Here is a 21,209-nt window from a genome sequence, read left to right on the forward strand (position 1 = left end):
GTGATCAATTTCACCAAAATATGGACCATTTTGTGGCCCTGGGAAGCACCCCATTTCATGTTCTTGATACTTCCACCCACCATGAGCATAGTAAGGTGGATCATTCTTTGGTGGTGGAGAGTTTTCCATGAAATTTGATTGACTACCATATGATGGATGCTCATTTCTTTCCTGCAAAAAGCTCTGTCTCAAACAATAGTCACCAAAAGAAATTGGAATCTCCATTGTCACATATGAGGAAATTTCCAGTGAGGCAATATCACAAACAGTTGGTTAGCAAAAGAAAATAAAGAAACAAAAGAAAACAAAAATAAAAGAAAAGTGTCTAATCTAGTAAATCAATCAACCGGCAGTTTGTTAATCACAATTAATCCCCGGCAACGGCGCCATAAACTTGATGCATGGAAACTTGTCTCTCAACAAATTTTCCTTCGGCAAGTATACCGAATTGTCGTCAAGTAAAACTCATAATAGAGTGAGGTCGAATCCCACAGAGATTAATGGATTAAGCAAACAATGATTAATTGATTATCCTAGTTAGACAAATCATATTGGAGTGATAAGTAACAAGGAAATGTAAATGGCATAAAAGTAAAGAAAAGCTATAAAGTGCAAAAGAGTAAAATGGCAAAAAAAGTAAATGTAAGAACTAAAAATAAAATGAACATTGGGATCAAGAGATATTGCAATCCTCCGGATCAAGTTCATTCTCATCTCTCCCTCAATTAATGCATTCATTGATCTCCTTGGCAATCTTAAGTGATTGGATTCCAATTCCTTGGTAATCCAATCTCTCAAATCTTGATCAATAGCCAATTCCTTGGTCAATTTCTCATGAGAAGAGATGAAGTATGGTCACTGATTATACCACATGTATTCCCAAATCAAGTATTGGTAGGATTATAGTCACACATATCCATCCAAACCCAAATTGGTCCAGCATGAGAAAGCATTTCTAGCATGATCTCTTCATTCCTCTTCCAAGGTTCCGAAGAGATCCAATTATGGAGAGTTTCTTTTCCAAGACAACTAACCAATTGAATTAAGATTGAAAGCTTTCTAGTAAGATCAAGAGAAAAGAAAGAAGAAGAAGAATGAAAACTATAATTGATCCATTGAATCACAATAGAGCTCTCTAACCCAATGAAAAGAGTTAGTTGATCATTGCTCTACCAAAATAGAAAAGAAGAAAATGCAGGAAAGTAAAGATGAAGATTAAAACTAACATTGAAACTTCCAAATTCATAAATGAAAAGTACAAAGAAAAGAAGAGAAGGAAAAGTGAGTGAGGGGAGGGAGTCCGAAGACCCCTCTTCCAATCCCAATTTCTGTGTTCCCTTCCGTCCAATCCCCCCTTTCAAAGTAAAAACTAAAGCCTTTATATAGGCTCTCCTAAATTACAAAATGAAACTAAAAGCAAATTACAATTAAATGAAAATTCCTATTCTAGATGCTTCTTGTGGCCTTGATTGGTTGACACTTGTGGGCTTGCTTCCTTGAGGTTGGGTGGTCCAAGAGAAGTGAATCAAATTGAGGTCCAGGGTGACTTGGCTTTATTGCTTTGGTGTTTTTGGGGCTTAAAAGATGCCTCTTGTTTGCGTTCCAATTTCATGCCCACTATAGACTATTATATATCTTTGGAAAGCTCTGAATGTCAGCTTTCTAACGCAACTGAAATCACCTCAATTGGATCTCTGTAACTCAAGTTATACTCCTTTGAAGTGGACATGGTCGCTGGCATAGTCGCTAGCGTTAATGGAAAACGTGAGTCACGTTAACGCTAGCGACTAGTGTTAGTGGAAAACATGAGTCACAATAACGCTAGCAATCAGGGGCTCAAACTTAATGTCCACCCCATACTATTATATATTTTTAGAAAGCTCTGGATGTCTACTTTCCAACGCTTCTGGAAGCGCATCATTTGGAGCTCTACAGCTCGAGTTATACTTCTTGGAAGGTGAAGAGGTCAGTTGGCCTTACTACAGGTTGATACCATGTTCATCTTTGCACTTTCGGGGCAGGTTTTCTCCCTCAAATTTAGTGTCAACCATGTAGTGCCATATATACTTGGAAAGCTCTGGAATCCTACTTTCCAATGCCGCTGGAATCACCTTATTTGGAGCTTTGTGGCTCAAGTTATGCGTGTTTGAAGAAGGCATGGTCAGGCTGCCAGGTGGGACTTTTGCCTACGTTAACTTCCACGTTAACTTAGTTAAGGTAGAAGTTAACGTGGGTCTTTTTTGCCTCGCCAACGTTAGTGGCACTCACCTTTTCCACTAACGTTGGCATCTCCCTTTCTTTCCACGTTAACTACCACGTTAACTAAGTTAACGTGGCTGTTAACGTGGGTCTTTTTGCTTCGAAAACGTTAGTGGCGTTCACCTTTTCCACTAACGTTGGCATCTTCCTTTCCTTCCACATTAACTACCACATTAATGTAGTTAACGTGGCTGTTAACGTGGGTCTTCTTTGCTTCGAAAACGTTAGTGGCGTTCACCTTTTCCATTAACGTTGGCTTATACCCCTTTCTTCAAAGTTAATGCCACTAACTTTTCTCACTAACGTTGGGGCTTTCCTTCCTTCCACGTTAGTGCCCACATTAGTGTAACAAACGTAGCCACTAACGTGGCTCTTCTCTTCTTCTTTTGGCCTGAAATCAATCAAACAAATTGCATCAAAGTCTTGCTCTTAATCATGGGATCATGCATCATCCAATTTATCATTCAATTTATGCATAATTCTCATGAAATCATTCAAAATTCACAATGTTTGCTTGAATCATGGTATGATTGCATTTTCAACCAAATACTTGCTTATTTCCTAAGAAAATGCATGAAACCAACCTAAAGCATACAAAAAAATGGCTAGTAAAACTAGCCAAGATGCCCTAGCATCACTGACGTGCCTTGGGAGGAACGAGCTGATGAGAGGCCACCTGCTGTAGAGTGCAGGAAGATTATTCCTCACAGTAGGAACTTTCTGGCCTTAGGCTACATACCTGATTTCCTTACTCCTTCAGATGAGACAGCCACACCTTCAGCTGCCCCCTCTTCTTCCACTGCTGCACCTACCCCACCCACTACTCCTCCAGCTACTCATGAGCCTATTTACCATTTGGCGCATCGACTATTTGCCCACTTGGACCGTATGGAGCGTCGCAGCAAGTGATGCTATGAGCACCTCAAGTTGATGATCTGGTCCGGCGGCGACATCCCCTCCGAGATGGATACATCTGAGGCAGAGGCATTCGATCACGAGGAGCCGGCACCCACACAGGCTGCGCAGGCAAGCTCAGAGCAGACTGCACCCCAGCAGGAGGACCCACCTCAGATTCAGGCTGCAGACCCTGAGATCCCTATTCAGACAGCCCATCCTCTACAGCAGCCAGATCCTCAGACCACCACCACATAGACTCTAGCTACCCAGCCTCCCAGTGATGACACCCCTTCATACCCTGCTTGAGTGAGCATCGGGGACGATGCTATTATTTAAGTGTGGGGAGGTTGCCATCTCTGGCATATCTTTATTTTGGTGAACCACTACAAACTCTCTCTTATTTTGTTCATTTTCTATATTTTTTGCATATTTTTCTCTTTTTGCTTTTTATTGTACTTTTTGTATTTTGCACTTTGAGCTACATGTATACTATTTTGGATATTTTAGCTTGATTTGCACATTAGTTTACTAGTTATATTTTAAGTGGATTAATTAGTATAGTTTACCCTTTTTAGTATATAATAGTTTACTTGATTGAAAACTCACTTATCCCAAATAAAGCCTACCTTTTATGCCATCCTTGTTAGCCCCCTTGAGTTTCTAAATCCCCCTTGTTTTATAACCACATTACTAGCCTTAAGCAGAAAACCAAATTAAAAATCCCAAGTTGAATCCTTGGTTAGCTTAAGATAGAAATTATGTAATTGTTTAAGTGTGGGAAAACTTTATGGGAACATGGATGATAGAAACAAAGGTAAAAAAGTTGAAAAGAATAAAGATGTTTTGGGAAGCATACTCATGTGAAATTAAAATAATTAATTACCATGTGCATTTAAAAAAAATGCAAATTAAAGCGAGTGCACATAGAGCAAAAATTAAAACTAATGCATGAGCATGTAACATAAAAAGTGGGAAATATGGGAAAATAGGTAAAGAAGCTATGCTTTATAAAATATGTATGTTAGGTGAGATCTTAGACCAACCAAGGATTCACTTCATTAGCTCACTTGGCCTTATACATATACCCTTACCTTTACCTTGGCCCCATTACAACCTTAAAAAGACCTCATGATCTTTGTATGTCTATATTTTATGATTGTTGATTGGTTAGATGAAGAACAAAGTTATAGAAAGTAAGGATAAAAAGAAGAATAGAGTGATTAACCCAATAAACACTGAGTGATTAGAGAGTAAACACAAAATCCAGTGAGGGTTCAATAACTCATCAACATATATCTATGCTTAATTTGTTAATTGTCTTGCAAGTTTATGAAATATTTTTCTTCCCATCTCAAGTGTAAAATTGCTTTAACATTATCTAAGGTTGGCTATGTATATATGATTCCTTGAGAATGTGAATTGATTTAACTACATGTAAGCTTTATATATGAGCGAATAAAATTAGGATTGCATGACTCATTTAGGTAGTTGAATTTAGATTAGATTGCATTGCATGGCATTCCACCACTTCAACCTTACTTTTTACCTTGGATATAGCATGAGGACATGGTATTGTTTAAGTGTGGGGAGGTTGATAAACCCATATTTTGTATTATATTTTGTGCTTAGTTTGAGTGATTTATTCAATCCTTCACCCACTTATTCATATTAATTGCATGGTTTTACTTTCCCTTCCTTATTATGTGATGTATGTGAAAAACATGTTTCCTATGCTTTAAAATTAATTATTTTAATTACCTTTATTTCCATTCGATGCCATGATTAGTGTGTTGAGTAGTTTCAGATCTTCTAAGGCAGGAATGACTTAAAGGATGAAAAAGGAAACATACAAAAATGGAAGGAAAGCGTAAAACAGAGTTTTGGAGAAACTGGCATCCACGCGATCGCATGGACGACGCGACCGCGTGCCAAGAGCGAAGAAGCAGCGACGCGGCCGCATGATGACGCGACCGCGCACCTAAAGAAGAACACCTATGACACGACCGCATGACTGACGCGACCGCGCGACAAGGAAAACTCCAATTGACGCGATCGCGTGACCCCCGCGGACGCGTGACAGAGGCCACGCACCAGAAATTGCAGAAAACACTCATAGCGAATTCTGAATTCCTTTTTGGCCCAAATCCAAGTCCAGAAGGCATAGACCAGGGGTTATGAAGTGTGGGAATGCATCCATTCAGAGGAGTCTCCAATTTTTAGTCACTTTCCATGATTTAGATTTAGTTTTGGAGAGAGGTTCTCTCCTCTCTCTCTCTTAGGATTAGGATTTAGGATTTCTCTTAGGTTTTAGGAGTGACTCTCAATCCCAGGTTCAATGTTCTTTTACTTTATATTTATTTCTTATTTTCAGATACTTTAATGCTTATATTAGTTATGTTGCCTATTTGGCTTATGCTATATTCATGTTATGATTTTCTTTGAATTAATATTATTTGAGGTATTTTCAGATCTATGATTTGTTTATCTTATTTATGATATAAATAATTTAGATTTTTCTACCTTTTGGCTTTGGTTGATTAATTGGTGACTCTTGAGTTATCAAACTCATTGTTGACCGAAAATTTGAATTCTTCAAGAATTAATTCGAGATCCAATAACTCTAACTTTTCCCAAGGAAAGACTGGGACTTGAGGATTCGAATTAATTCATTCACTTGACTTACCTTCATAGTTAGAGGTTAACAAAGTGGGAGAAAAATTCAATTCTCATCACAATTGATAAGTATAACTAGGATAGGACTTCCAGTTCTCATACCTTGCCAAGAGCTTATTTTACAGTCAATTATTTATATTACTTGTCATTCATCATAATTGTTCCTCATTCTTATAACCCCCAATTTACAAACTCATAACCAATATTAAGAACATACCATCCTACAATTCCTTGAGAAGACGACCCGAGATTTAAATACTTCGGTTATCAATTTATTTAGGGACAAAAACTATTTTACAATGCTTGCCCAACTGATAGATTTGGTGGACCGCCTTGTAACTACCAACAAGCCCCACCCTGTGCTCAGAAACCATCCTCTCGACATAATTTCGAACCACCACACTCACGAGCTTCATTTCACCATTTGCCACCATATGATCCTTATCAGCCCCAACGCCAATCCAATTACTCCCAAGAACCACCACTCTCCTACGCACCATGTCCATATCCATCAAGCCAAAAATCATAGGTTCGCTTCGAGGAATCAGTAAACCAGTTCAATGCAACCCTTCATCAACTGGAGCAAGCAATAAATCAATTATCTTCCAGACGTTCAGACACTCAATAGACTCCCATGGCTTCATGTGGAGAATCTAATGAAGAACGCAGCACGAAGAAGACACTAGAGACTCCAGTGGATAGCATAGAGCATAACTTCGTACTGGAACAAGTAGAGGACGCTGTCATTGTAGAAGAAGAAGAGTTGGTTGAAGATTTAGGAGATGCTGAACCTCCTAGGAAATACAGAGTCATGGAAGACCCCGTCAAAGATGTTAGCATTGACGCTAAAGAGGAGGTTGCACAGCCTCCAATGCAGATATCTTATGAAGAACTAGACGGAGTAACTCAAGACGCATGTTTCCTTGATGATGGTAGTCATCAGTCAAGTCCCCCTAGTGATGAACTTGCACTCGCAAGTGAATTCTTTGAGACAGAAGAATCTTCCCCCAGTGAATACGAAGATGATGTAGAGGTCGACTTTTCTCAACCTTCTAATTATGACTCAAGTGATGAGGAAGATATGGAAGACTTTGACCAGGACATGGCTGGAATGGAAAAGGTTTGCAAGGAAGTGGAGGAATTCACTGAAGACCACAAGGGAGTAGAGCTTGCAGAACCACTAAAAACACTGATCCCAAGGCCACTACCAACCAACACAGACTTCAAGTGGGTAAAATCCTTGACTCTTATCTTTATTTTTCCACTTGAATACGGTTTACTTGAAATAGATGGCCAGCTTAGAGTTCTCTGCGGCTTTAAGAGTAAAATGGAAATGGCTCGCACTCAGAGCTGGTATACAAGGTTCAATAAGGTTCCACGCTTCGACTCGAAGTGCACGGATTGGTATCATGTTCAATCGAATGGATCTCGGAAAATGTTTGGTCATCTTGGTGAGAATCTAATTTCCAAACCACCCGGATGGAAAAGTATAGATCAAAACGAAAGCGGATTTGGAACCAAAGTTTGGGATCCTGGAATATATTCTGATATTCATCACCCCGGGAGCCTGAAAATCTGTTTGAAGCTGCTCAGAAGCTTCACATGCCTAGTTTGGGACCCCGGAGGCTATTGGCATTCCAAGCATTGGTGGAGATTTCTGGACGAATTCAACCATAAGTCACCATAGCAGGAAGCTCATCTAATGTCCAACTTAAGGACTTTCTAAAAGTGCTAGGTGGGAGATAACCCACCATGGTATGATCGCTCCTGTTTCCATTTTATTTCGTTTTGTTTATTTTATATTGTTTATTTCTATTGAACCTGGATTTTATTCATAACATTCACATTTAGCACTGCATACTGCATAATTACATACCTATATATCGAAAAAAAGAAGGCGTGCGACGCGACCGCATCGATCATGCGATCGCGTCAGTTGCGACAAAACACCTTCCATGCGTTCGCGTCATCCACGCGGTCGTGTGACCCGGAAATCGGCGTGAAGATCCAACACCCAGAAAGTTAGGCTGGAATCGTGTGGCCATTGTGCGTTTCGCATAAAATGAACCACGCGGTTGCGTCTTTGACGCGACCGCGTCACGTGCACCAACACTAATCCCACGCGACGCGTGAGCGACGCGATCGCGTCACGTGGATAGCACACCACCCCAAAGGAGACAGAGAGTTGTGCTGAAGCGACACTGGAATTGTGCGTTTCGCACGATTTCCAGCGACGCGATCGCCTCGCCTATGCGATCGCGCCATTCATTATTTACCAATCCCATGTGATCGCGTCAGCCAAGCGATCGCGTCAACCCCTATTTCACATTGGCCATGTGACCGCGTGCCTCACGCGATCGCGTGGATTCAAATTTACTAACCCCCCCGTCACGCGAACCCTACCCATTCGCGTCACCCCCACCCTTCTCCTTCCTCTCTTCTCTCCACAACCACCACCTACAACCTCCAGCAACCACCACCGCCCACCACAACTCCCGACGACCACCCAGAAGCCACCACCACGACACCCCCTTCCTCGTTCCCCCTCTTTCCTCTTCTTCTTTCCCCTTCTCCCTCCAACGTCGCTGACCCCCCTCCGCGATCGCCACCCACCGCGCCGCCATCACCGCCGCACCCCTATCCGCCCACAACCACCACCCTCACCCCCGTCCCAACTACCCCCATACCCCCATTATCACTACCTTTGCCTCCCTGCCCCAAACGGCAGCCACTACTGCCGCGCCACCCTCCTCCTCCGTGCCAGATGCCACCACCACTATTCCCCAGTCACCACTCTGCCCCACTCTCCTTAATTCGCCTACCAGGTTCCGGCAAACGCCACCTTTCTGTCATTCATAGTTAATTTCATCTTTATCTGTTTATGTTCATCATTAGGTTAGTCAGATATGCATGTTGTAGTGGATTTTAGGTTGTTAGGTAGCCTAGGATGTGGTTAGTGGATTTAGGCCTGATAATTGCGCTGTTCGTGTTTCTTGCTTTATGATTTTTGCAATTTCTGATGTTTCTGTGATGTTGCTATTATTCATATGCTGTACTTTCTTGTTTCATGCTGCTTTTTACATTGCCTTTTCATGTTCATACTCCTTATATGTGATTGCAGCTATGTCTTAATTTTCATTCATATGAACTGTTTTGTTGCTGTTTATTTTCCAGGACAATCCAATTTTAGCCGGATTGCTGCCCAAATTTCTGTAAAATGTTTCCATTCTTGTCTTGGTTTTGGCATTTTCAACTGTGCTTTCCTTAGATTCCTCCAAACCAATTCATGAATGCCAGGGCACGCATTCTTATTCTCTTTGATCTCCTGGTTCATAAATTGCATTTTTGATGTTTGATTCCAATTCTTGCTATTTCTATATCTATCTGAATCCACATCAACCTGTTTACCTTATTTGGTTATGAGTTACCTGTAGCTTCTAATTATGAATGCTTTTTACTTAGAAACTTATCCTTATGCCACTTTCCTTAACCCATTTTTCACCAACTCACTAATTTTAACTTCCTAAACTCTTTTTCAATTCTAACCAAACTAACCTTTTAAAACATCTCTTCTGGTTTTTCACTTTCTTTTAACCTTCTAACCATGGCATAATGATAATTTTTCCTAATTAACATGCCTTCTATTACATTTTGGATTGTCAATTCTTCCTTTCGAACTTTTAACTCCTATACAATCCTTACTGCACATTTACTTAACTCATTTTCCTCATTCTATTTCTCCTTTGCCACTATGTGCTTATTTTATTATTATTTGCCTACCTGTTTTGCTCTTCCCATTATATCCTTGATTTCTGTCTTTCAGGATGTCTGACACCCAAAGAAAGGGAAAAGGAAAGGCAACTACTGGCAAACGAAAAAGAGGTGAATCCTCTATGTCTCTCATGGAACTTCTGCATGATGACTTCTGGTGGGACAAACACTTTACCGCACAGGAGAAAGCTGACCAACTCCTCCCTGCCAATGATCCAATTAAGTTTGCAAATCGGTACTGTGAGCTGAAGTTTCCTAAGTTTGTTACCTCCAGAAACCTGTACCTGGAGCGGACTTTGAAAATCCTAGAAGAACTACAGCAGTACACCTCCGATCAAATCAAACAGAGAGGCTGGTTCTTCTTAGAGCGAAACTTGACTGAGGTAAATGCTTCCTGGGTCAGAGAGTTTTACTGCAACTACTTCAAGACTTCCCTAGATGTCGTGCACCTCAGAGGGAAACAAATACTGGTCACTGAAGAAGTCATTGAGGATATTCTGCACCTTCCACCAAAGTCCAATCAGCCTGACGGTTACCAAAAGGCTGAGGAGGACATGCGCTTCATGAGGTTTGATTGGGATGCTGTCAAGGCAAGGATAGCCCTTGACCCGACTGTTCCATGGGAATTGGGTCAGGACACCACCATGCCTAAGGGAATCAAGCGGATTTACTTAAATGATGAGGCTCGGTTATGGCATCAGATCCTGAGCAACTTTGTTATGCCAAGTACCCATGAGACTGTGATCCCTGCTGCCATGATCACCCTCCTCTAGTGTGTGATGGAGGGTAAGGACCTATACCTCCCACGATTCATCCGGAACTATATGGCTAAGGTACATATCCGAGGCACCCTCCCCTTCCCTTATCTGGTTACCCAGCTAGGCCGTCAGGCTGATGTGCCTTGGGAGGACGCTGATGAGAGGCCACCTGCAACAGAGTGCAGGAAGATTATTCTTCACAGCAGGAACTTTCTGGCCTTGGGCTACATACCTGATTTCCTTACTCCTTCAGATGAGACAGCCACACCTTCAGCTGCCCCCTCTTCTTCCACTGCTGCACCTACCCCGCCCACTGCTCGTCCAGCTACTCAGGAGCCTATTTACCATTTGGCGCATCGATTGTTCGCCCACTTGGACCGTATAGAGCGTCGCAGCAAGCGATGCTATGAGCACCTCAAGTTGATGATCCGGTCCGGCGGCGACATCCCCTCCTAGCTGGATACATCTGAGGCGGAGGCATTCGATCACGAGGATCCGGCACCCACACAGGCTGTGCAGGTAGGCTCAGAGCAGACTGCACCCCAGCAGGAGGACCCACCTCAAATTCAGGCTGCAGGCCCTGAGATCCCTATTCAGACAGCCCATCCTCTACGGCAGCCAGATCCTCAGACCACCACCACAGAGACTCTAGCTACCTAGCCTCCCAGTGATGACACCCCTTCACACCCTGCTTGAGTGAGCATCGGGGACGATGCTATTATTTAAGTGTGAGGAGGTTGCCATCTCTGGCATATCTTTATTTTGGTGAACCACTACAAACTCACTCTTATTTTGTTCATTTTCTGTATTTTTTTGCATATTTTTCTCTTTTTGCTTTTTATTGTACTTTCTGCATTTTGCACTTTGAGCTATATGTATACTATTTTGGATATTTTAGCTTGATTTGCACATTTGTTTACTAGTTATATTTTAGGTAGATTAATTAGTATAGTTTACCCTTTTTAGTATATGATAGTTGACTTGATTGAAAATAAAAAGGAAGTAAGCTAGAGACCTCAACAGAAATAATCAACACACCTTGTATATATAGCATTACATGTTAGTTTGTTAACAACATTTCATCAAGGAGAAACACTAAAACCTTAAAGGCCACCCAAAACAATTTTTTATGAGAATAATGGGAATTTTTAACTAAACATGCATGACATAGATGAATGATATATGATGTTTGAGTTAGAGAACACACAGCTTATGAGTTTTGAGCTTAACTGTATGGTTACATTCAAATCATAAATTTCATTCCTGTGTGTTTGCCCTTCTTTTTATTTTTCTGATGTTCTTTACTTTGCTTTAATCTATATGTCCAGTATAGAATATAGATAAATACCAAGATAAGATTGAGGCCATTTTTGATAAAAACTCACTTATCCCAAATAAAGCCTACCTTTTATGCCATCCTTTTTAGCCTCCTTGAGTTTTTAAATCCCCCTTGTTTTATAACCACATTACTAGCCTTAAGCAGAAAAACAAATTAAAAATCCCAAGTTAAATCCTTGGTTAGCTTAAGATAGAAATTATGTAATTGTTTAAGTGTGGGAAAACTTTATGGGAACATCGATGATAGAAACAAAGGTAGAAAAGTTGAAAAGAATAAAGATGTTTTGGGAAGCATACTCATGTGAAATTAAAATAATTAATTACTATGTGCATTTAAAAAAAATACAAATTAAAGCAAGTGCACATGGAGCAAAAATTAAAACTAATGCATGAGCATGTAACATAAAAAGTGGGAAATATGGGAAAATAGGTAAAGAAGCTTTGCTTTATAAAATATGTATGTTAGGTGAGATCTTAGACCAATCAAGGATTCACTTCATTAGCTCACTTGGCCTTATACATATACCCTTACCTTTACCTTGGCCCCATTACAACCTTAAAAAGACCTCATGATCTTTGTATGTCTATATTTTATGATTGTTGATTGGTTAGATGAAGAACAAAGTTATAGAAAGTAAGGATAAAAAGAAGAATAAAGTGATTAACCCAATAAACACTGAGTGATTAGAGAGTAAACACAAAATCCAGTGAGGGTTCAATAACTCATCAACATATATCTATGCTTAATTTGTTAATTGTCTTGCAAGTTTATGAAATATTTTTCTTCCCATCTCAAGTGTAAAATTGCTTTAACATTATCTAAGGTTGGCTATGTATATATGATTCCTTGAGAATGTGAATTGATTTAACTACATGTAAGCTTTATATATGAGTGAATAAAATTAGGATTTCATGACTCATTTAGGTAGTTGCATTTAGATTAGATTGCATTGCATGGAATTCCACCACTTTAACCTTACTTTTTACCTTGGATATAGCATGAGGACATGCTATTGTTTAAGTGTGGGGAGGTTGATAAACCCATATTTTGTGATATATTTTGTGCTTAGTTTGAGTGATTTATTCAATCCTTCACCCACTTATTCATATTAATTTCATGGTTTTACTTTCCCTTCTTTATTATGTGATGTATGTGAAAAACATGTTTCCTATGCTTTAAAATTAATTATTTTAATTACCTTTATTTCCATTCGATGCCATGATTAGTGTGTTGAGTAGTTTCAGATCTTCTAAGGCAGGAATGACTTAAAGGATGAAGAAGGAAACAAACAGAAAATGGAAGGAAAGCGTAACACGGTGTTTTGGAGAAAGTGGCATCTACGCGATCGCATGGACGACGCGACCGCGTGTCAAGAGCGAAGAAGCAACAACGCGGCCGCATGATGACGCGACCGCGCACCTAAAGAAGAACACCTACGACACGGCCGCAAGACTGACGCGACCGCGCGACAAGGAAAACTCCAATTGACGCGACCGCGTGACCTACGCGGACGCGTGACAGAGGCCACGCACCAGAAATTGCAGAAAACGCTCATAGCAAATTCTGAAGCCCTTTTTGGCCCAAATCCAAGTCCAGAAGGCACAGACCAGGGGTTATGAAGTGTGGGAATGCATCCATTCAGAGGAGTCTCCAATTTTTAGTCACTTTCCATGATTTAGATTTAGTTTTGGAGAGAGGTTCTCTCCTCTCTCTCTTAGGATTAGGATTTAGAATTTCTCTTAGGTTTTAGGAGTGACTCTCAATCCCAGGTTCAATGTTCTTTTACTTTATATTTATCTCTTATTTTCAGATACTTTAATGCTTATATTAGTTATATTGCCTATTTGGCTTATGCTACATTCATGTTATGATTTTCTTTGAATTAATATTATTTGAGGTATTTTCAGATCTATGATTTGTTTCTCTTATTTATGATATAAATAATTTAGATTTTTCTACCTTTTGGCTTTGGTTGATTAATTGGTGACTCTTGAGTTATCAAACTCATTGTTGACCGAAAATTGGAATTCTTCAAGAATTAATTCGAAATCCAATAACTCTAACTTTTTCCAAGGAAAGACTGGGACTTGAGGATTCAAATTAATTCATTCTATTGACTTACCTTCATAGTTAGAGGTTAACAAAGTGGGAGAAAAATTCAATTCTCATCACAATTGATAAGGATAACTAGGATAGGACTTCTAGTACTCATACCTTGCCAAGAGCTTATTTTACAGTCAATTATTTATTTTACTTGTCATTCATCATAACTGTTCCTCATTCTTAAAACCCCCAATTTACAAACTCATAACCAATAATAAGAATATACCTCCCTGCAATTCCTTTAAAAGACGACCCGAGGTTTAAATACTTCGGTTATCAATTTATTTAGGGGTTTGTTACTTGTGACAACCAAAACTTTTGTACGAAGGGATTTCTGTTAGTTTAGAAGCTATATCTACAACGTGAATATTTTTATAAATTCTTTACTAGCAAAAATCCTAACGTCAAAATGGCGCCGTTGCCGGGGAATTGCAAACGTGTGCCTTATTTTTTGTTATTGTAAATATTTTTCAAATATATATATATATATATCTTTTTTTTCTTTTACTTGTTTATTTGTTTTCTCTCGTCCCTCTTATCTCTGATATCTATTATGAATTCTCACCCCTCTCGCTTTGAGTTTGGTTCTAATTTTGTTGCAAGGAATGGAAGCTATAACAGTACTATGCATCAAGGTCTCAGCAATCAAAGATGGATGAAGCCAAGAGGATCTGATCAGCCCTTTAGGCAACAACATCCTCCTAGATATCTTGGACAAAGACCATTTTACAATGCCTGCCCAACTGATAGATTTGGTGGACCGCCTTGTAACTACCAACAAGCCCCACCTTATGCTCAGAGACCATCCTCTCGACATAATTTCAAACCACCACACTCACGAGCTTTCTTTCACCATTTGCCATCATATGATCCTTATCAGCCCCAACGCCAATCCAATTACTCCCAAGAACCACCACTCTCCTACGCACCATGTCCATATCCATCAAGCCAAAAATCATAGGTTCGCTTCGAGGAATCAGTAAACCAGTTCAATGCAACCCTTCATCAACTGGAGCAACCAATAAATCAATTATCTTCCAGACGTTTAGACACTCAACAAACTCCCTGGCTTCATGTGGAGAATCTAATAAAGAACGCAGCACAAAGAAGACACTAGAGACTCCAGTGGATAGCATAGAGCATAACTTTGTACTGGAACAAGTAGAGGACGCTGTCATTGTAGAAGAAGAAGAGTTGGTTGAAGATTTAGGAGATGCTAAACCTCTTAGGAAATACAGAGTCATGGAAGACCCCGTCAAGGATGTTACAATTGATGCTAAAGAGGAGGTTGCACAGCCCCAATGCAGATATCTTATGAGGAACTGGACGGAATAACTCAAGACGCATGTTTCCTTGATGATGATAGTCATCAGTCAAGTCCCCCTAGTGATGAACTTGCACCCGCAAGTGAATTCTTTGAAACAGAAGAATCTTCCCCAAGTGAATACGAAGATGATGCAGAGGTCGACTTTTCTCAACCTCCTAATTATGACTCAAGTGATGAGGAAGATATGGAAGACTTTGACCAGGACATGGCTGGAATGGAAAAGGTTTGCAAGGAAGTGGAGGAATTCACTGAAGACCACAAGGGAGTAGAGCTTGCAGAACCACTAAAAACACTGATCCCAAGGCCACTACCAACCAACACAAACTTCAAGTGGGTAAAATCCTTGACTCTTATCTTTATTTTTCCACTTGAATACGGTTTACTTGAAACAGATGACCAGCTTAGAGTTCTCTGCGGCTTTAAAAGTAAAATGGAAATGGCTCGCACTCAGAACTGGTATACAAGGTTCAATAAGGTTCCACGCTTCAACTCGAAGTGCACGGATTGGTATCATGTTCAATCGAATGGATCTTGGAAAACGTTTGGTCATCTTGGTGAGAATCTAATTTCCAAACCGCCCGAATGGAAAAGTATAGATCAAAACGAAAGCGGATTTGGAACCAAAGTTTGGGATCCTGGAATATATTCTGATATTCATCACCCCGGGAGCCTGAAAATCTGTTTGAAGCTGTTCAGAAGCTTCACATGCCTAGTTTGGGACCCCGGAGGCTATATGCATTCCAAGCATTGGTGGAGATTTCTGGACGAATTCAAGCATAAGCCACCATAGCAAGAAGCTCGTCTAATGTCCAACTTAAGGACTTTAACTAAGAGTGCTAGGTGGGAGATAACCCACCATGGTATGATCGCTCCGGTTTCCATTTTATTTCATTTTGTTTATTTTATATTGTTTATTTTATATTGTTTATTTCTATTGAACCTGGATATTATTCATAACATTCGCATTTAGCACTGCATACTGCATAATTACATACCTATATATCGAAAAAAAAGAAGGCGTGCGACGCGACCGCATCGATCATGCGATCGCGTCAGTTGCGACAAAACACCTTCCATGCGTCCGCGTTATCCACGCGGTCGCGTGACCTGGAAATCGGCGTAAAGATCCAACACCCAGAAAGTTAGGCTGGAATCGTGTGGCCATTGTGCATTTCGCACAAAATGAACCACGCGGTCGCGTCTTTGACGCGATCGCGTCACATGCACCAACACTAATCCCACGCGACAGCGTGAGCGACGCGATCGCGTCGCATGGATAGCACACCACCCCAAAGGAGACAGAGAGTTGTGCTGAAGCGACACTGGAATTGTGCGTTTCGCACGATTTCCAGCGACGCGATCGCGTCGCCTACGCGATCACGCCATTCATTATTTACCAATCCCATGTGATTGCGTCAGCCAAGCGATCGCGTCAACCCCTATTTCACCTTGGCCATGCGACCGCGTGCCCCACGCGATCGCGTGGATTCAAATTTACTAACCCCCCCGTCACGCGAACCCTACCCATTCGCGTCACCCCCACCCTTCTCCTTCCTCTCTTGTCTCCACAGCCACCACCTACAACCTCCAGCAACCACCACCGCCCACCGCAACTCCCGACGACCACCCAGAAGCCACCACCACGACACCCCCTTCCTCTTTCCCCCTCTATCCTCTTCTTCTTTCCCCTTCTCCCTCCACCGCCGCTGACCCCCCCTCTGTGATTGCCACCCACCGCGCCGCCATCACCGCTGCACCTCTATCTGCCCACAACCACCACCCTCACCCCCGTCCCAACTACCCCCCATACCCCCATTATCCCTACCTTTGCCTCCCTGCCCCAAATAGCAGCCACCGCCGTCGCGCCACCCTCCTCCTCCGTGCCAGATGCCACCACCACTATGCCCCAGTCACCTCTCTGCCCCACTCTCCTTAATTTGCCTACTAGGTTCCGACGAACGCCACCCTTCTCTCATTCATAGTTAATTTCATCTTTTTCTGTTTATGTTCATCATTAGGTTAGTTAGATATGCATGTTGTAGTGGATTTTAGGTTGTTAGGTAGCCTAGGATGTGGTTAGTGGATTTAGGCCTGATAATTGCGCTGTTTGTGTTTCTTGCTTTATGATTTTCGCAATTCTGATGTTTCTGTGATGTTGCTATTATTCATATGCTGTACTTTCTTGTTTCATGCTACTTTTTACATTGCCTTTTCATGTTCATACTCCTTATATGTGATTGCAGCTATGTTTTAATTTTCATTCATATGAACTGTTTTGTTGCTGTTTATTTTTCGGGACAATCCAATTTTAGCCGGAATGCTGCCCAAATTTCTGTAAAATGTTTCCATTCTTGTCTTGGTTTTGGCATTTTCAACGGTGCTTTCCTTAGATTCCCCCAAACCAATTCATGAATGCCAGGGCATGCATTCTTATTCTCTTTGATCTCCTGGTTCATAAATTGCATTTTTGATGTTTGATTCCAATTCTTGCTATTTCTATATCTATCTGAATCCACATCAACCTGTTTACCTTGTTTGGTTATGAGTTACCTGTAGCTTCTAATTATGAATGCTTGTTACTTAGAAACTTATCCTTATGCCACTTTCCTTAACCCATTTTTCACCAACTCACTAATTTTAACTTCCTAAACTCTTTTTCAATTCTAACCAAACTAACCTTTTAAAACATGTCTTCTGGTTTTTCACTTTCTTTTAACCTTCTAACCATGGCATAATGATAATTTTTCCTAATTAACATGCCTTCTATTACGTTTTGGATTTTCAATTCTTCCTTTCGAACTTTTAACTCCTATACAATCCTTACTGCACATTTACTTAACTCATTTTCCTCATTCTATTTCTCCTTTTGCCACTATGTGCTTATTTTATTATTATTTGCCTTCCTGTTTTCCTCTTCCCATTATATCCTTGATTTCTGTCTTTCAGGATGTTTGACACCCAAAGAAAGGGAAAAGGAAAGGCAACTACTGGCAAACAGAAAAGAGGTGAATCCTCTATGTCTCTCATGGAACTTCTACATGATGACTCCTGGCGGGACAAACACTTTACCGCACAGGAGAAAGCTGACCAACTCCTCCCTGCCAATGATCCAATTAAGTTTGCAAACCGGTACTGTGAGCTGAAGTTTCCTAGGTTTGCTACCTCCAGAAACCTGTACCTGGAGCGGACTTTGAAAATCCCAGAAGAACTACAACAGTACACCTCCGATCAAATCAAACAAAGAGGCTGGTTCTTCTTAGAGCGAAACTTGACTGAGGTAAATGCTTCCTGGGTCAGAGAGTTTTACTGTAACTACTTTAAGACTTCCCTGGATGTCGTGCACCTCAGAGGGAAACAAATACTGGTCACTGAAGAAGCCATTGAGGATATTCTACACCTTCCACCAAAGTCCAATCAGCCTGGCGGTTACCACAAGGCTTAGGAGGACATGCGCTTCATGAGGTTTGATTGGGATGCTATCAAGGTAAGGATAGCCCTTGACCCGACTGTTCCATGGGAATTGGGCCAGGACACCACCATGCCTAAGGGAATAAAGCGGATTTACTTAAATGATGAGGCTCAGTTATGGCATCAGATACTGAGCAACTTTGTTATGCCAAGTACCCATGAGCCTCTGATCCCTGCTGCCATGATCACCCTTCTCTGGTGTGTGATGGAGGGTAAGGACCTATACCTCCCACGATTCATCCGGCACTATATGGCTAGGGTATATATCCGAGGCACCCTCCCCTTCCCTTATCTGGTTACCCAGCTAGGCCGTCAGGCTGATGTGCCTTCGGAGGACACTGATGAGAGGCCACCTGCAGCAGAGTGCAGGAAGATTATTCCTCACAGCAGGAACTTTCTAGCCTTGGGCTACATACCTGATTTCCTTACTCCTTCAGATGAGACAACCACACCTTCAGCTGCCCCCTCTTCTTCCACTGCTGCACCTACCCCGCCCACTGCTCCTCCAGCTACTCATGAATTTGGTGATACTTTGATTGGTTGTTTTGATTAATTGTAGGTGAAGAAAAGAAGAAAAGAAGAAAACGTGGCCTAAGAAGTGTGGCTCAAGGAAGAAAAAGTGTGGCCAAGAAAGGAGGGAGTGTGGTGCAACAAACCATGAAGCTCTCTCCAAGAGCACCAAGCTCACTAAGTGAGCGCTATACTTACTCCCAGGGAACCAAGGCACAATGCTCTGCTTACTTTGTGAGCTGAGCACAACATGAAGCTAAGAAACAAGGAAAGGAAAAACAATGCTCAGCTCACCAAGTGAGCATTATCGAGAGCACTAAAGGAATAATTCAAAGAAAATAAGTTGCAAGTGCATGCTCCAAGGCTTGAACTCATGACCAAGGGGGATGAGGGAGGCGCTACTCACAAGGAAAAATAAGCCAAAAAAGGCCAAATGCATCCCCCAAAGTTCGAACCCCACACCTTGAGGAAGCAAGGAAGTAAGGCAATCAAAGAAATGGGTAGTGCATGCTTCCCATGGGTTTCGAACCAAGGACCTTCCCTTGGAAGAGCCAATGCTCAGCTCACTTAGTGAGCAGAGCGCTACCCGTGGGCATCACGCGAGCACCAAGACACGGACCTAGGGAGGGCAGCGCGCATCATCACAAGGCAAGGAGCACAAGGCGCGCACAAGACATGCACCAAGGCACCAATGCTCAGCTCACTTTGTGAGCTGAGTATTCCCCTGATGCTTTCCACGCTATAAGGGAATCTACACAAGGCCTCAATGCTCAGCTAAACTTGTGAGCTGAACATCCTCTTGGAACCAAATTCTTCATGGGCTGAAAATTGGATTAAAAATCCAACTTAATTCATTTCTTCACCAAATCAAAAGCCCATCCAAATTCCAAAATCCAACAATAGAAAGTGTATAAATAGGAGCTAGTTTGATGTAATTAGGAGCTTTAGAGATAGACCTCTAGAATCACTTTTGGAATTTTCCTTTTTACTTTCATTTTCATTTTGAGCTTTAACTTTGGAATTTAGATCTTAGAGAATTGGGAAGGAGAATTGATCTCTTTTCTTCCTTGTTCTTGCTTGAGCACTCTTTACTTTTCTTGCTTTTGATCTTGGGTGAAGAATTGAAGAACTTCTGTTTCAATCTCACCTTGAGATCTCTTCTTTAATTTTTTGCATAATTGAATTTTACATTTTGTTCATTGCTTCTTCTTCTGCTATTTCTGCGATTCGCTTCCCTTTATTTCTTTTGCAATTGTTCTTGTTGGATCAAGAAAGGACTTGAGATCTAGACTTGTTATCTAGTTTCTTCCACTCCAGAGATCTTCAACCACTTTTAATTTGTTGCAAATTAAGCATTTCTTTCCTGTTCTAAATTTTTCAAGGCATTTTACTCTTCTGTTTGAGACTACCTCACTGCAATCCAATTTTCTCTTTTATGTTTAATGCAATTTACTTGTTCTTGTTTAATTTCTGCAATCCCAACTCCCAATCCCTTTTACAATTCAAGTAATTTACATTTCTTGTACTTTAAGCTTCAGCCATTTACATTACTTGCAATCTAAGCTTCTGCAATTTACATTACTTGCACTTTAAGATTCAGCCTCTTTACTTTATTGCTCTTTGATTTACTGCAATATTCCCTGCTCCATTTACATTCCAAGAAATTTAGCTTCTGTTAATGATAAACCACTTAACCAATACTTGATTCGCTTGACTAAATCAACCACTAAACTAAAATTGCTCAATCCTTCAATCCCTGTGGGATCGACCTCACTCTAAGTGAGTTTTACTACTTGATGCGACCAGGTGCACTTGCCGGTGAGTTTTGTGTCGGATCGTTTTCCGCACATCAAATTTTTGGCACCGTTGCCGGGGAATGAAATAGATTGACAATGATAAAGTGAAGTGGAGGTCTAGATCAAGCACTTTTTCTTTTCTATTTCTTTTAAGTTTTAATTAACCCACTAACTGTTTGAAGATTTGCCTCTATTAACACACTAACTGTTTGAGATTTTGTCTCAACTAACTACACTCAATTTTCAAAAGTACCACTATGTGTTCTTTGTGTTGATTTGCATTTCACAAGAAAGAAGAGAAGCTAGAG

General features: G+C 41.0%; 1 pseudogene; it reads right to left on the bottom strand.

The window, feature by feature from the left end:
- Positions 1-8,286: 8,286 nt before the first annotated feature.
- Positions 8,287-21,209, bottom strand: part of LOC140183530 (uncharacterized) — a 210,884-nt pseudogene continuing 197,961 nt past the window's right edge.

The sequence above is a fragment of the Arachis hypogaea genome, chromosome 3 (genome assembly GCF_003086295.3).
Source record: "Arachis hypogaea cultivar Tifrunner chromosome 3, arahy.Tifrunner.gnm2.J5K5, whole genome shotgun sequence".
Classification (NCBI taxonomy): domain Eukaryota; kingdom Viridiplantae; phylum Streptophyta; class Magnoliopsida; order Fabales; family Fabaceae; genus Arachis; species Arachis hypogaea.